General features: G+C 43.2%; 1 protein-coding gene across 1 annotated transcript in view; it reads right to left on the bottom strand.

Annotated features, from left to right (window-relative positions):
- The window catches only part of LOC122815569 (protein mono-ADP-ribosyltransferase PARP12-like), a 1,409,919-nt gene that overhangs the window by 545,611 nt on the left and 846,422 nt on the right, over positions 1-17,886 (bottom strand). The window lies entirely within an intron of this gene.

Here is a 17,886-nt window from a genome sequence, read left to right as displayed (position 1 = left end):
GGACTGTGGCTGACCAAGTTCGCAGATGACTGCAAACTGGGCGCCATAATTGACTCTCCAGCTGACACGAGCATCCTTCAAAAAGGTCTCACAGAGATGGATAACTGGTGCCAGAGCCATGGTCTAAAGCTAAATGCCAAAAAGTGTATAGTCATACCCTTTGGCAAAAACAAAGTGCCCACAAATTACCACATAGGTGATAACCCATTAAGTACAGAGGAAGTAATTAGGGATCTGGGGACCCAAGTTGATAGTAATCTCTCCTTTGACAATCACATTGCCAAAGTGGTTAGAAAGACCTTCTACATATACCACCTTATCATGAAAGGATTCACATCTAGATCAAGGGAGGTCATCGTGCCCCTTTATTCATCCCTCATCAGGCCCATAATAGAATACAATGCCCCTTTTGGGATGTACCTTACCCGACACCTGCAGCAACTAGAAAGACCCCAAAAGTACCTCACAAAGAGGATCAAGGGACTCAAACAGATGCCATATGCTGCTTGGTTAAAAAACTCCAGCTCTGCTCAGTTGCATACCGCCTACTTCGAGGCAATCTATGCCTGACATATAAAGCTATGTCCAACCCTGAATTAATGGACATACTCCACTTCAGAAAATCCAAATCCCTTAGAGCCACACACTCGAGGGACTTGAACCTCAGCACAGAAATAAATAGAACATGCTGGAGGGACAGATTCATAACCCAGAGACTCCCTTCGCTCTGGAATAGAATCGCAGTCCATGTTAGGCAGAGCCCCTCACTGACTCTCTTCAAGAGGAATCTTGATGAGTGGATGGGGGATCGTAGGTTTACCCCGGGGATTACTTCTGTGTCACTACTAGACAGAGGCACAGTAAATTAACCTTAAAAAGGGCACAGTAAACTCAAATCAAAGGGTGGCGAAAGCCAAACACAGTCGGGCTAGGCTTATAAATGCCCCAGGGCAGATAGCCTAATATAAACCTATGAACCTGTAACAGCCCACCCTCCAGAGTCAACAAATAATCCCAACACATTTGATTTTGAACTCATCACCACATCGCCCATTAGGAAATGCCTTTTCAAACTAGGGCCAGCTTCATTTGCTCTACACAGTCTTCCAGGAGAGTGCATTAAACTTGCAGCAGGCACCCTAGCTTACCCATTCTCTATCTAACAAACTGCTCCATCACAGAAAGCTACATCCCCAAAATCTAGAAAAAGATCTTATATCCTTCTCATACACAAAAATGGCTTTTCTACTGATATCTCCATTTACTGGCCAATAGCTACTCTGTTCATCCATCCAAAGTCTTAGAAAAATGTGTCCAATACCAGATACTTAAATTTGTTCATAGGTTCACAGGTGTGTACTTGGCTAACGGCCTTGGAGCCTTTACAAGCCTAGCCCATAGGATTACCCTGGCATCATGGCACCTGGCCTTAATTCCTAGTGCCTCTGTCAAGTAGAGCCACTAGAGTGATCCCTGGGGTGAATTTTCTATTTCCCATCCCCTCATCAAGATTTCTCTTGAAGAGGGCCAGTGAGGTGCTCTGCTTGACATGTATGGGAAGTCTATTCCATAGCAAGGGCAGTCTCTGGGTAATGAACCTGTTCCTCCAGCATGTTCTGGTAATGAGGTTGAGGTCTCTGGAGCATGTGGTGTGGAGGGATTGGGATTTATATGTAGCATTTCTAACAGAGCTGGGTCAGACATGGCTTTATAAGTCAAGCAGAGATCGCCTCTAAGTAGGCGATATGAGACAGAGAATAGTTGGAGTTTTTTGAGTCTGTCCATATAGGACAAGTGTTTAAGGCCTAGGATCCTCTTTTTGAGGTACTTTTGCAGCCTCTCCACTTGTTGCAGGTGTCCAGTGAGGTACATGCCAAATGGGGCATTGTACTCAATGACCGGCCTAATGAGGGAAGAGTAGAGGGAGACAATGACCTCTTTCTTCCTGGATCCAAAACCCTTAGTAATGAGATGTGCCACATAGAAGAACTTTCTGACCACAGTGGCAATGTGGTGGTCAAAAGAGAGGTTGCTGTCAACCTGTGTTCCCAGATCTCTTATACTGCCTTCTGTGTTCAGTGGACTACCATCAATGTGGTAATTCAAGGGAACCAAGTTTTTCCCAAGAGGGATGATGACACATTTTTTGGCATTGAGCTTAAGGCCATGGTTCTGACACCAGTCATTAGTCTCATTCAGGCCTTTCTGTAGGATGTCAACATCACTTGGGGAGTTAATAATAGCTCCCAACTTGCAATTGTCTGTGAACTCTGTCAGCCAGAGTCCCTTCATGTTGGCTTGGCTTCAGAGAAGTAGATACCAAACAGGAGAGGACCCAGGACTGAACTATGTGGGACTCCACTCGTGACTGGTTGGCAGTCTGACTTGGAGTCAGCTATGTTCATACTGTGGGTTCTATCTGTGAGCCAGTTTGCAACCCACCTAGTGATATAGGGGTTGATGCCTAACCTAGTAAGTTTTTCTATGATTCCTGAGTGGGGAATGGTATCAAAGGCCTTGGCCAGATCAAGGTAGGCTGTATGAACCACCTTACCTTCATCCACAGCTCTGGTGACTGACTAAAAAAAGTTGAGCAGGCATGATCTACCCTTCACAAAACCAAACTGTGTAGGATCCAGAGTTTGGTGATTCCCTATATCCTTGTTTATTAGGTCCATGATGATGCGTCCCACAGCTTTGCATGTCAATCTCTCAGGCTAATGGGGCAATAGTTCCCGGGATCTGTAGTCACTCCTCCTTTGTGGAGAGGGATGACTGTAGCAGTGCGTCATTCAGTAGGGACAAAGCCTGAGGTGAGCTTGTGATTGAACAGGGCACACAGGTGAGGTGCCAGTTCACTCAGTAGTTCATGTAGAACACAGCCAGGGATGCTGATAGATTCCCATGGAAGCTGTATTCTTGGCCTTGGACATTGCTGTTTTAACCTGTGCAGCAGTAATACTGGGTGCCTGACAATCTACTGGTATTGTGATTGGTCCTTTGGGGGGGAGGGGTAAAGTTAGCACTGAATCTGTCCGCCAATATATTGGCAATATCTGTTGGCTTGGTATAGGAGGTACCAATGTGCAGTAGCTCAGAGCAAATCTGGGTATTGCCATGGAGATTCTTTACATAACTATAGAAGGCCTTGTGATTGTTTTTATTACCTATTGCAATTCTGTTTTCATAGCTAGCTTTAGAGGATTTGATGAGGGATCTCAACCTTTTGTTGAGGCTGATAAGGGAGGTTTTCCAGTCTTGGGACTTCACCTTATTCCGCATCAGTTTCCTCATTCTGTTGTAGAGTTTGTTTATGGCAGGGGACCACCATATTGGCTTCCTTTTTTTTTGAGGAGAGCATCTTAGTTCTATTGGGTATGGCGAGATCCATGCATTTCTGTTTGTGTTCATACAGTGCATCAGTGTATGATTTGGCGGTCATGCAACTATTCTTCATTTGCAAGGGTGCCGTGAAGTTAGCCACCTCTGTTTTTAGAAGCCCAAAGTTAGCTTTGGAGAAGTTTTTCATGGTGGTTACCTTTGTTGGGGGTGGGAGGGATGTGGATTTCCAAGGTGATTAGTTTGTGGTCAGATCTAACCAGGGAGGAGATGACTATTGGTGTAGAGCAACAGTCGCCCATGTTAGTAATGACCAAGTCAAGGATGCTGCTAGCTCTAGTGGGGGTAAGAACAAGCTGGTCCAGGTCATTGGAATTAATGAATTCCAGAAAGCGTTAGGCAAGTGTATTGGTACATGAGTAGTTTTCCCAATTAATGGAGGGATAGCTGAAGTCACCTAGTATGAGAGCGTTAGATTGGACCCTTATATTATCCGGGGTGCTTAGGAACATGGAGTGTGAGTCTTGGGACATGGTTGGGGACCTATAGCAGGCTACGACCTGAATCGCTGTCTTACCCAATGTTGGCTGCACCTGAAGTATCGTAGATGCGTTATGTTGGGCTACCAGTCTGGAGGTGTGCACATCCTTTATGAATATGGAAACACCACCATCTTTGGAGCTTCGGTCCAAGTTCTGGGGCTGAAAGGTGTGGAATGAGTTATAGCCTGGTAGTGCAGGGGTGCTTTCTGCTGCCCTGAACCAGGACTCTGTTACAGCACAAATGTCAACGTTCTCCATTTTAAGGAGGGCTTCGAGCGAGTGTATTTTGAGATTTAGACTTCTAGCGTTGAGCAGCATGACCCTCAGATTGCATTTGTTTGTAGCTGTTACGGTGGTAGTCTGGACTTTGGAGCAACACCAAAAAAGGCACTATAGGGTGGCAAGAGCCTTGGCCAGTATCTGGAAGCTCAAGGGTGACAGATGCAGGCCATCTCTGGCAAAGCATCGAGGTCTGTCAATCATGTCATCCCAGGCAGACAGATACTGGATCCCCTTAGAATGACACCAGAAACTTAGCCAATTGTTGAAATCAATCATTTTCTGCTTGTACTGTGGTATCATTCTGGGTGATGGTAGGATGCTGCTCAGGGCTAGGATCATACCTGCCTGGGCTATATAATCCGAGAGCTCCTCTATGTCTCTTTTCATGTATTCCAGGGAAGTACATCTCAGGTCATTCATACCCACATGCACAATGACAGAGTCATATCTGTACCTCTTGTTGAGGGACCTGAGTGCATGCGTTATGTGGCGGACCCTGGCACCTGACAGGCAGCTGACTGTTATCCACCTTGTAGGTCCTCCAGAAAATGGAAAATATGAGGTGTGTTTAAAAAAAAAAAAGTTTTAATGCACAATCCACAAACTGCATAGTTTGTGGACTGCGCATTAAAACTTTTTTTTTAAACAAACCTTGTATTTTCCGTTTTCTGGAGGACCTACAAGGTGGATTCTAGTTACAATGTTGGTGCTTCTGCTTCACTTTTTTTGTTTATAGGCAGCTGACTATTACTTTCTCCTTATTCAACCTAGTGAGTGGGACATCAGTGTGCCCCACTATCGAGTCACCTATGACTAGTGTGTTGGGCATGCTGTTTTGCCTCAGGGGCTTTGGTTGAATGGCACACTGTTTAGGAGAGTTATGTGTCTCATGATTAATATGTTGTGGTGGTCGAGTATGTTTCCGCCTTGGAGGTCTCTGCTGTTTGGTTAGATTTTTATTGAGAGCCTCCGCTAAGGTGGGTGTGTGGTTTGTGTTTTTATGTGAAGGCAATGCGGGTGTGTGTTCTGGAGGGCTATGTGTTCCATGTAGTGTGGTGCAAGCATTGACCTTCTCCTCTTGATCAGCTATTTTGGTCTTGGCTGGAGAGTGCGTGGCTTCCAATTTGGATATACAAGTGCATCTCTCACAAGTCTGAGTGTTGGGAGGGAAGAGGAGAGGGTTGTCAGTGTACATGAGGCAGTTGCTACATTGCCTCAGGATGCCCAAGTTCACCAGGTTAATAGGAGAAAGCACAAGGAACTGACCTTTAGACATGTATGGAGGGGTGGGCATTATTAAGTACTGGAGCTGTTTCCTTGAAGAAAGTTTAATCCTGGTAGCACTTTTGTGTGCTACAATATTTGCTACAAGAAGTCTGGTAAAGTGCTAAACTAATAAGCTAGTAAAAGTGCAGAAGAGGAGAGAACTAGCAGATCTAAGGGAAAATTGAAGAGCAGACTTTGGCACTGCTCAGAAGCTTACAAACTGATCTGGATACAGCAAATCTGTATCTGGACTAGATTAGTTACAGGAAAGGAGGGAAACAAGCGCAGATGTGGGCTTTTAAACCAGAAAGTTGAAAGAGATGGAAAAACTGCCCAAATGGTTAATAAACTACAATTTCTGGGCGAAAAAACACTCCTCTTGTGGTAGATAGGCTACCTAGTACTTACCACTCCCACTGACAAGCTAGAAGGCTTTCCTCCAACACAGAAAGGCTTGGGGACTCAGAAGCTTACAAACGGTCCTGGATACAGCAAATCTGTACCTGGACTAGACTAGTTACAGGAAAGGCGGGAAACAAGTGCAAACACAGGCTTTTAAACCAGAAAGTTGAAAGACATGGAAAAACTACCCAAATAGCAAATAAACTACAATTTCTGGGCCAGAAACCACTCCTCTTGTGGTAGATCGGCTACCTAGTGCTTACCAATCCCACTGATAAGCTAGAAAGCTTCCCTTTGTTACCACAAACAACTTACTAAATCCCACACAACACAGTTTCTGGCCATATGTTTTGTAATACTTTGCAGCTTTACTCCCTGGGCCTCCACTGAACTGGGGTCATACCCAGTCAGACATTCCTGGTAATCAAATATCAATAAATAAATAAATATCATAGCACTATAATAGCTTTACTCAGCTTTGCTACTATTATTAAAGTTAACAGGAATGGAGGGAACTTAGTAACAGAACTTTTCCTTGCTTTGTTAAAAGCTTTCTACACTATTTCTCACCAAACCCTACTCTACAAACTCTACTCACTAGGACTTCAATACTCATCTCTCACCTAGTTCAACAACTACCTCAGCAACAGACTTCAAGATGTAAAATGGGAAAATGATCTATCCATTTCTCTCAATGCACAAATGGCTGCCTCAAGGATCTATCATTGGTCCCTTGCTAATCAATGTTTTCATTAACTGCCTACATTCTGCAAATAAACATTGTACCATTATTAAGCATGCTGAGGACTCCATACTTATTTGCACTGCCAAAACCCTACAACTTTAATACCAAATACAGGAATCCTTAACTCTCCTTTACTATAAAAACCCTAAGAACACCAAACTTATTCTTTTCATCCCTACAGAATACTCGGTGACAAAAATGCTCTTCACCATTACTTCTGACCAAATCAAAATTTAGCTTGTAGCTCATACCAAGCTCCTAAGTGTCATCATACGTTCACAGCAAAATACTATGCTAGCTGCCCTTCAGGGCCATTTTAAACCTAGTCAGTTTCCCTTTTTGTACTTGAATTAACCTATCCTATTAGGTTACAGACTGGTTTTACTCATCCCATTGTCGACAATTACATATTACCCCTAATGGGAATAACTGGGATCTTACTGTAGATAATTTGAGGGGAAACATGCAAGGGATAAAGCATTTACTAGCTGTCTCTGTCCACTAGTAGTAGAGGGGACAGTCCTGGAGCAAATTTTCTGTTTCACATCCATAGATCCAAGTTGTACTTGAATATGGACAGGGATGAACTTTGTTTTATGTGGATGGGGATATCCAGAGCAGCAGTATCTTTTGCGAGATACACCTGCCCCTCCAAACTATTCTGTTGATGTTGCAGAAGAGGTTTAGATTCCTACACCAAATACTTTTGATGCAGTTTGACTTGCTGATGTGCGGTAAATCTGTCACTACTGAGTCGGAGGATGCCTTGTATGCTAGATACAGGTCACCTCTTATCAGTCTGTAGAATACAGACTACAGTGACAGGGCTTTGAGTCAGTCCAAGTAAGACATATTGTTTAGGCTTTGTATCCTTTTAGTAAGGTATCTCTGTGGGTATTCCAGTTGTTGCATGTGTCTAGACAAATACACTCCAAAGGGAGTATGATATTCAATGATCGGCCTAATGAGGGCTGAGTAGAGGGGGACAATGACATCCTTATATCTAGACATAATCCCTTTGTCTCTAAGCTGTGCAATACGGAAGGACTTTCGTACAAGACTGAAAACATGTTAGGTCACACTGTTCAAATAAGTTTCCAAATCCTGAACAACTGGGCCAACTCTCAGGGGTGTATTGTTGATGTGGTTGTTTCCTGCAATACATGACTTCCCAAAGGATACAACAATGCATTTTTTGCCATTTAGTTTCATTTGGGGATTCAATGACTGCTCCAAGCTTGCAGTCACCTGTAAACTTAGTCAGCCACTGTCATTTGGTATTTGTTTTTACTTCAGAAAAGTAAATGCCAAATTGGAGAGGTCCCAGCACCAAACCCTGTGGGACTCCACTGGTGATTGGTCTCTTTGTGGAAGTAACTTCCTCTATTTATTTCCCCCATTACCCTATTATAAAAGATGCTATAAAATTTGACCACCACTTAAAGCAAGCTATCAGCAAAAGCACAAGAAACCTGGCTCCCTATATCAATCTAAACCCTACCTAACTGAGCAGACTAGGCAAACCATTGCCTCCACTTTACTGTTAGCATCCTTCTACATGCTGTGCCTTTATTTGTCAACCTGCAAGCTACCAAAATAAACATGCTAGAACAAGGCTACAACAAACTAGCTAAATTCACAGCTGACATGCCTTATAGATCCCATCACGGCTTGGTACTAAAACAGATAAATTGGTTATAATTGCCTCACTACCAAATATACATACAACTAACAAAAAACTGTTTAGAGTTTAATTTTCCAAACTGAAAAATGCCAAACAAAAAATATTATCCAACCTTACTCCTCATCTAGGATTCTTTACTTCACTGACAAATTCTTACTGCACCTAATTAAATTAAACAATACTGCAGCTATCTCACAATATTCCTCTCAAGTCTTTCACTCAAACTAACAACCTAAAATCCTTCAAGCTACTATTGAAACAACACATAAAGGTCTCATGGCTTCACTCATGCACCACACCTGGCTAATCCAACTATAAGTACAGCTGTGTAGCTGTGTCTCTAACATACTGGAGCTGTAGCTGTTTGAGTAGATCAATGTTGCAGTACTTATTATTGGGACTTCCCGACATGCAGAAGCCTGCAGCCATCCTGAATACCAGAGTCTTACACCACCTCCCAGCTGGCGGACATTCCCTGCTAACCAACATATGGGCATCATAGTATAAAGAGGATGTTAGATGGCACCATAAGGAGTCCAATGGCCCTATGGTGCACATTACATTCAGAACTGTCCCTACTATAAGATAGGTTCCATGGCCTAAAGGGTAGGAAACAAACAGGAAGGAAGATGATAAGTGTGATGAGGGGATCTACCCCAACTCAAAGTGTGATGAGGGGATCCACCCCAACTCAAAGTGCGATGAGGGGATCCACCCCAACCCAAAGTACAGGCAGAAAGAGAGACACACAAACACAGAGGGAGACATAGATGGGAAAGAAGGTGGGAAAAGGTAGTGCAAAATTGATTTACTTGAATATCTACAATTATGGTAAGTTAGAGACACAACTGTATTATGTTCATCTCAGTCAATGCTACAGTACTTATTCTTGGGAAGACCCCCAAATCCTTTAGGTGGGTGGTTGGGCAGGACTCTTTTCCAGGACAGTAGGCTCTGCAGGATGGCAGAGACTAACCCAGGTCTTGCCCTAGAGATGGACCCAATGTGGTAGTCCTCAGTGACGGAGTAGACACAGAACCATGTGGCAGCTTCTAGAATGCCCTGTGCGGACATCCCTTTAAAAAGGTAGTAGTGATGGTTTTATGTCTAGTGGCGTGTGCTCTAAGCTTTCCAGGAAGTTGTTTTTTTATAGGTTCATAGGTGTTTACCAGGCTAACAACCACAAGGGTCTTTTTAAGCCTAGTCGTGCATCCCAAATCTCTGACAAGTTCTGCTACCCTTGATAAGTGTAAGCATGGGTCTGGGAGATGAACATTTACAGGTTACCTGTGTCCATTAGAAACATAGGTGCCAAGCCAGGGATTAATTTTTGGTATCCCATCCAATTGTCCAAGTTGCACTTGAATTGGGTTAGGGAGGAACTCTGCTTCGCATAGATGGGGAGCCTGTTCCACAGATGGGGTGTCTCTGGGATAAATACCTATCTCTCCAGTAGGTCCTATTTATATCACAGGCAAGGTTTAAGTCTTTAGAATGGGTAATTCTGGTGCTGTTTGTTTTGTGGACATGCAGGAGGTACATCAGAGTGGGATCTGACAATGCCCTGTATGCCAGGCATAGATCTCCCCTCAAAAGCCTGTAGGAGACAGAATACAGGGATACGGTCTTGAGGTGGTCTGCATAGGACATATTACTTATGCCCTGTATTCTTTTAGTGAGGAACCTCTATGGACGTTCCAATTGTCGGACAGGTCTGATGAATGCCGAATACAGTGGAACTATGACTTCCTTGGATTTAGATGCCATACCTTTGTTTATAAGTTACGCAACATAGAATTGATTGTCTCACCACTGTAGACACGTTGATGATCAAAGGCTAGACTACTATCTGTGTTGATCTCTAAGTCCTTGACTACTGAGTCAAATCTAAGGGGTTTGTTTTCAATATGATAGTTACTGGGACGGATGACTTCCCAAAGGATACTATTAAGCATTTCTTGGCATTTAGATTTAGTCCATGACTCTGACACCAGTTGTTTGTCTGTGTCAGTGTGAGATTCACTGACAGCTCCTAATTTGCAATCATCTGCAAATTTGGGCAGCCAGAGACCACTGACATTGGCCTTGACTTCTGAGAAATAAATGCCAAAAAGGATCGGTCTAAGGACTGATCCCTAAGGGACAACACTTGTGACTGGCCTCTTTGTAGAGGTGGACTCCCCAATTCTAATTTCCTTGGTCCTGTCTGTGGGCCAGTTGGCTATCCACCAGGTGACATACGGGTTTGTACCTAATCTCTTAAGTTTGTCAACAATGCCCGAGTGGGGCATTGTGTCAAATGCCTTGGCCAGGGTCAAGATAGGCAATGTGAACAATTTTGCACTAATCCATTGCTTTGGTGAGCTTAGCATGCTGAAAACAGAAAGATATGCAGTTTGCAATTCATTTAGAAGCAGTTTGTTTGAAAACTGGTTTACATTGTTTACCCACTGCAAAGGCTACCATTAACAGTCCTGACCTGTTTGGGAAGTTGGTCCTGTGGAAGTAAAATCTTATTTGTCTGTGGACATCCAGGAGAAACAAGATCCTCTCTTCCTTGTTTTGGGGGTTTGAGAAGAACACAGGGAGGTGAATGGTCTGTTTTAAAGAAATGTCTAAGTCCACCTTGGGCATAAAGGAGGAACTGGCTTTTAGGGTGACTCTGTACCTATGCAAGATTAATAACAGCTGCTTACATGTCATAGTTTAAAGTTCAGAAACATGACAGGCTGAAGTGAGTGCAAAAAAGGGCTGTTTTTCACATCAATAGTTTGATAGAAGCTGAGGCTGTTGGTTCAAAGAGTGGCCATTGAAAGTTTTTCACATATGAAATTCAAGTCTCAGAAGGGTGCAGATTCCCTTCTGAATGGCAATATGTCTTCTCCCCTAGAGGATTTGTTTCATGTGAGAGTGAGAATAAAAAGGTGGGGCAACCAGAAGGCAGGCAGATATGGCCAAAGCTTGAACCTTGATACTAGAATAAGACAATCCCTGTTTTAAAAGACAGGAAAGGTATTCCAGAATTTATTTCTAAGTTTGCTTGTGAAGAATGAATTGAATAGCAAGACTGGCACCAGCTAGAATTTTGTATATATGAATTTTCAGCATTCTGTTTAGTAGCCTCTTTCAGAATGGATAAAGCTGTTCACAGCTGTCCATACACAAGTACTATGCTAGTTGTCCTTGCAGGTCATTATAAGTCTAGCCAGTTTCCCTTCAAAGGTGAGAATCGGTCCCTGTATTTTGTGTCTGTGAGGTAAAAACCTTAATCATTATAACAACCTCCAATGTGGGAGACATCCTGTGAGTAAGACAGAGTGGATGGAGTTCTAATCCAATGTGCTAAGCTGTCAGCTTGAGCATCCTCAGATTGAGATGTATGACAAACCCCTTTTCTTGGATCAGAAGGTCCATGGCTGGTGGGATTCTTCTGCCCCCCCTTGATGGTCAGGAGAGGGGAGACTCAGTGTTGTCTCTGCAAGAAGAAAGCAATTAGTATCATTTTGGGCCTGTCTGACCCCCACCTTTAGAAGCAAAATGGAAGTGAGGGGTATCAGTGGAAAGGCATATAGGAAGAGGTCTGTCCACTTGAAGAAGAAGGCATCCACTCTTCATGACCCTTTCTGTTAGGTTTTCAAGCAGGATTTGCTTACTTGTCTGTTTTATATTTAGGCAAAAAAATCTACCTCTGGTACTCCCCAGTGGTGTATGAGGTCCAGAAAACTTTTCCTTTTCAACATCCATTTTTGGGGTCTAAGAAAGTAGTGCTTAGGACATCTGCCAGCAGACTGTCTTAACCAGGGATGTCAGATGCTAAGGGTGTTAAACTGAGTTGCTGAGCAATCTTCCCGAGATCCACAGCCAGTAGGAGGTATGAATGTATTCCCCCTTGTTTATGTGCCATATGACTGATATTGGCTGTCCAGAAGTAGTCCTGAGCATATATTTTCTTCAAATGCTTTCATAGCCATGATGTCTGCAATCATTTCCTTTAGGTTGATATTTTGTTTTGCTTGCTGCCTGCACCAAATCCCCTAGACTCCGAAGCATCCCAGATGCGACCCCGTGCCCTGTTGGAATTGTCTGTTGTCAGCTGTCTGTGTGGTCTCAGGCAAAAGGAAGTGTGCACCTGGGTTGTTGCAAACACATTCCTCTCACCACATAAAATCCTTTTTAGACATGGAACCAGAGAGATCATGGTTTCCAGGGGCTGTTGATGCTGAGCCCATGTGTTTTTTAGGAATGACTGCAACTTTCTAATATGTAGTGTTGCCAAGGGAATAATAATAATGCAAGATGCAATGTAACCTAGGGCCCTGAGGACTTCCCTTGCAGTGATGGAGTGCTTGGAGCATATGTCTCTCAGATATTCTGCAAGAAAGATGACTTTGTTCTCAGGGAGGAAAGTGTTCTGTTGAACTGAGTCGATGATTGCTCCCAGGAAGGTGTCTCTGGTACATGGATGGAGTTGTGACTTCTGGAGGCTGAAGGTCAGGACCATCTTCTGAAAGTAATCCAAGGTGATCTGCACAGCTGCCTGAAATTCTAAGGGAGACTCTGCTGAATCAGGTAAGGAGAGCTATATATACCTCTTGTGTCCTGCAAAAGGCGATGAGTGGTCCCAGACATTTGAAGAAATCTCTGGGAGCAGATAAGTCAAATGGTAAGCAATAAAATTAGTAATGCAATCCCCCTGCCTGGAATTGCAAGTATTTTCTGTGTTCCTGGGCCATACTGACATGTAGGTCCTTCAAATCCAGAGTCACCATCCATGTCCCTGGGAAAATCAGGGGCAGCAGTCTTCCACGAGTTAGCATCCTGAATTTTGGAATCGCTAGGAACTTGTTTAGTCTTGAAAGATGTAAGATGGGCCTCCAGGTACCATCTTTCCTGGCGACAAGAAAAGGCAGGAGTAAAACCCTCTGCCCTCTTCTTCTTGGGGAAACTCTATGAAAGAATCCTGCTTTAGAATCATTAGAAGTTTTTCTTGTAGTTTTGAGGGGGAAGTATCACTAGAAATTAATTTTTTTACCAAAGTCGGATGGCACAGCCCTTCCTTATAAGCCGCAAGACCAATTCCCAACGACTGTAGAAGGAAGATGATCTTCTTGCTAGGTGGAGGGGGCTGGGGTGGGTTGGGATGGTGAGTATGAGGGAGGAGGGAGGTGTTAGGGACAGTCACAGCTGCTCCCTGGGTAGGGCAGGATCTCTGAATCCCCCCAGTCTAGAAAGTTGGTTGGTTTGCCATTTTCTTTGTTGTCTGAGCTTTTCCCCTTGAGTTGTTTTTTTCATGTTTAAGAGGAAAGGGCCATGACTTGAAGGTGTAGTTCCCATTATATCTGGGAGTGGGAAACAGGTTTATTTCTTTACCAGATTTCATCTGTTTCCCTTTCTTATCCAGTCTGCCAAAGACTTGTTACGCTGGGGTCTAAGGGAGCATCCAGGAATTCATATTTTACTGGTCTGAGAGAGACTGTGTCCTCAACCAGGCATGTCTCTGAGTGACTGACCCCACTGCACCTGTCCTACATGATGCAGCTAAAGATTTATAACCACATTTGAGAGAATGTGTGGATACCTGAAAGGACTCACTACATAGGTCCTGGATAACCCTCTGGCGGGTATTCTCTTGGATCACCTCTGCTTTGGCTTTAATTTTTTCCTGCAGTGACCCAAGGTATTTTAGCATGCGGAACTGGATGCTAAGAGTTTTTATGGGCAAAGTGGCTAAAGTGTATGTATTCTTAGCAAACCTATCCAGCTGTCTGCCTTCTCTATGGTCTGGAAATGGGTTCTTGGATGCATGCCCACCAGCTCGCCTGGCAGATTCTGCAGACACCTCTGCTGTTCTTGCTACTGGGTTTTTATTGAGGTGCTTATGGGACTCCAGCACCCTATAGAAGAAGTCCAGCTTCCTGGAAGCAAGGGGAAGGGGGTCATACCACTGTGATATGTCTTCAAACTCATTATTCAAGACTACACGCACAGGCAGAATTGCCAGATTTCTAAAGGAAGGTCAGAAACGCTCTGTAATGGTTTTGAGCCTTAGAGAATTCCCTATATTCTTAACTAAATGCTTCCTTCATTCTGCAAAGTGCATCTCCAAATGATAAATCCTCGAGGACGAAGCTGATGATGGGGTGTCATTTGAGTCAGGGTCTTCATAATTCTGTGGGGAGAAAGTGCTCCAAATAGGCTAATATATCCTCCTCATTGGATTCTGAGGAATCAGAATATCACTGGAAGGAAATGTCTCTTTTTCTTTTCTTGGGGAAATTTCTGGTACAGGATCCTTCTGCAGGCTAGTTTCCCTCTCTTCATGAAGTCCATGACGTCTTGAATCAGACTAAGTCCTGTGGAGACACATAGAATGATGAGACAGTGGGCTAAGAGAGCAGAGGCTGGAGCAACTTGAATGCCTCTTGCATTTGAATGCCTGGATCTTAAATGAAGTGAAAGCCTTAGCTTGTTGGTAGGTGGTCACAACCTCTATCCAGTTCCCAGGAACATCCGCCCTTCCTAATCATAACTAATGAGATCCCATCCTCAACACCAGTCGCTAGTACTTGGGGAATCTGAAACCGTGACCTGCTCAGTGGCTTCACACACAACCAATGTCATTCTGGTGTCAGAATGTGAGATGTGGGTCTGAATTGCAGTGGCCTCTGGAGGAGTCATGACAGAAGATCTGGCCTAACAGATGTCAGATCATGGGGTTGCAAAGGCACCTCACCTGCACCAACCACATGAAATTTTGTCATCAACCACATGAAATTTTGTCATGGGCCTGAACTAAAAATGTACTCAGAGTCTTTGGCATCCTTCCCGCTCGGACACTTATCCTTACATTCATGGGGAAGATGGCATGAGAACTTGCAAAGGCCAAAGCAAATAAATGGCCTACCCTACTGGGACTATATGATGTAGAAGGGACTCGGCCCTGTGTTTGACAGTTTTAAAATTAAATCTAGCATAGAAGGTACAGCTCAAAAGTTCTGTTGTGGACCTAAGCAAAAAAGGCAGTATGAATGGAAATCTTTGTTAGGGAATCTGCTTTCCACAAGAAATGCAACTGTTAATGTTCTTGTACATGAACAAGAAATGTTCACAAAAAAATAGAAAACAAATGTCCCCAGCAGGGTGTTTATCTAAGGCTTTTTAATTCTCTGACAGTTCAAGCTGACCTGTGGGTTGACAACTCTAAGAAATGCATTGTGTAGCATCAGACTACATAGCAAGACAGAACTGAGAATGGTGCTGGCTGATACCCTCTTTATTCCCTGAAGCTGATCAGCAGTGGATATCTGCCAGCTGGGGGATGGTGTAAGACTCTGCTATTCAAGCCAGAAATGGGATTCTGCACAGAAGGAAGATTAAGGACTGCAACATTGACTATGATGAATATCTATCCTTATCCACTCTATTCCATTCTGCTCTAAAATGACTACTTGGCCAGTAATCTTTTTTCTTACCTTGTACTATTACATCTACTTGGCCATATATACAGTGTTTCATACTTTTCTCAAGTTTACATTGCTAGGAATGTTCACTTTACCACTGTCCTACTATTATAAAACACTAAGAGTCTAAACACGCATGCTGATCTACTTTGAATGATTTTTCATATCACAGCATTGCCTGTATCATGCTTGTACTATGCTTCTATGATGACTAACTGGTGTCCATTTTGAGCGGAGTCCTGGGGAGAAAAGCTCCAGACATTACAGAAAGTGAAAATAATGAAAGTGACTGGTTACAAAAGTATAAAATGAGATGAAAAGAAAGAATTTTACAGTAGCATAACAGGAAACATAGTAGATGAAATTTATACAGAAGTCTTAGTGCAGTAGAACATATTGTAACCAAGTATTTTCAGGTCTTAACAATATATACAATATGTACAATAAGCCAGATTGTAGCCATACATACAATATGTACAAACATCATTTGTTGTTAGACAAGTTGGTAAAACCCAGAGCATAAGGGAGTAACCGTGTGGTGTGCTATTAGGTAAACTCTAGGAGTTGGTGTGATTTCAACAGGGTAGGTTGCAGTTACAAAGGCGGCTACTGTAAAAGTAAGCTTTAAGAAGGTTTTTGAATGGCAAAGTTTGGTTTTGCATGTTGAGGTCTGGAGGCAGGGTGTTCCATATTTTTGAGATTACATTGGGGAAGATAGAATCCCCTGAGCTATTTTTGCAGGGGGTGGCAGTAATCAGTGCTTTACTCCTGGACTGTAGGGATCTGCTGAAGGTACAGAAGTTTAGGAGACCAGATAGGGCAGGAATTTTCTCTGGATAGTATAATATTTGGTGGGCAAGGTTAAGTTGGTGATAGTGTAGTAGGCTGGGGAATTCGAGCCAGTGTAATATTTGTAGGGGTTGGCAGTGGTGGGAGCGAGATCTGGCATTATTTGCGAACCTTGCTATTTTGTTATAGCATGTAGTAAGCTTGTTTAGGTTGGTTTTATTTATGTTTGTAATTCTGGGGATGTGTAAAGTAGTGTGGACAGGAGGTGAGTTCTGGCAATGTTAATTTGTGCCTTGGAGGTAAGGAACTTCTTGCAGCGATAAAGGGTGCCTAGTTTTTTGTAAACTTTGGAGACAGTTGTAGAGATGCATTTATTGAATTTTAGTTGAGGGTCAATTGTAAGCCCTAGAAGTTTGGCCTCTGATACTGGGGATATTAGTGTTTTACTGTTTGAGAGTATAGAGAAGTTGGGGGTCACATGACTTTGGTTGGTGAAATAACATAAGTTGAGTTTTCTTGGGATTTATTATTAGTTGTGCCTTATTTAGCCAATTTTAAATTTCTGTAAATGATTCTTGGTCTTTTTGCTGGAGGAGCTGGATATTTGGGGCTGAAGAGATAAAGGTTGTGTTGTCTGCATATTGGACTATGTCTGCTTTTCTTGTAGCTAAGTGAAGTTGATTTGTAAAGATGTTGAAGAGCAGGGGGCCTAAAATAGAACCTTGTGGGACTCCAGGTGTGATGGGGAGTGGGGGGGGGGGGTAAGGAGTCAAGCCATTTTACAGACTGTTGGCGGTTGACTAAGTAACTCTGAAACCAAAGTAGGGAGGGGTTATCGATGTTAAGGTCAGATAGATAGGTTAGAAGTTTGTTATGGGAAACAGTATCAAATGCTTTGGATAGATCTAAGAAGGTAGCAGAGACTAGTTTGCCTTGATTCCTGAGTGAGTTTATAGTGTTGGTGAAGTTAATCAGGGCAGTGGTGGTACTGTGGGATGGACGGAATCTGTGTTGGGATTTGGAGAGGAGATTGTTAGAAAGAAGGTAGGAGAGCAGTTGGTGGTGGATACACTTTTCTAAGATCTTTGATAGGGGTTACAGGATCGCGATGGGACGGTAGTTGGAGAGGTCAGTAGAGGGGACACTTTTGTGAAGGGGAATGATGATTGAGGTCTTCCACAAGGATGGGATAGTTTATGGATCTGTTTATTAGTAGTGAGATGGGGAAAGCTATAGCCTGGGATGCAAATTGTAGGTGTTCAGCAGGAAGATTATCGGTTGCTACGGGGGTTGGTTTGAGTTTGGATAAGTATTTCTGAATGACGGTGTTGGAACTGGTTTGAGGGAGAAAGGGGTGGTGTTATAAATGGCTTTAGA

Source organism: Protopterus annectens, chromosome 11.part0 (genome assembly GCF_019279795.1).
Source record: "Protopterus annectens isolate FY-2018-M chromosome 11.part0, PAN1.0, whole genome shotgun sequence".
NCBI classification, from domain to species: domain Eukaryota; kingdom Metazoa; phylum Chordata; order Ceratodontiformes; family Protopteridae; genus Protopterus; species Protopterus annectens.
Note: the sequence above shows the minus strand (reverse complement) of the source record. Positions and strands in the feature narration are given on the sequence as shown.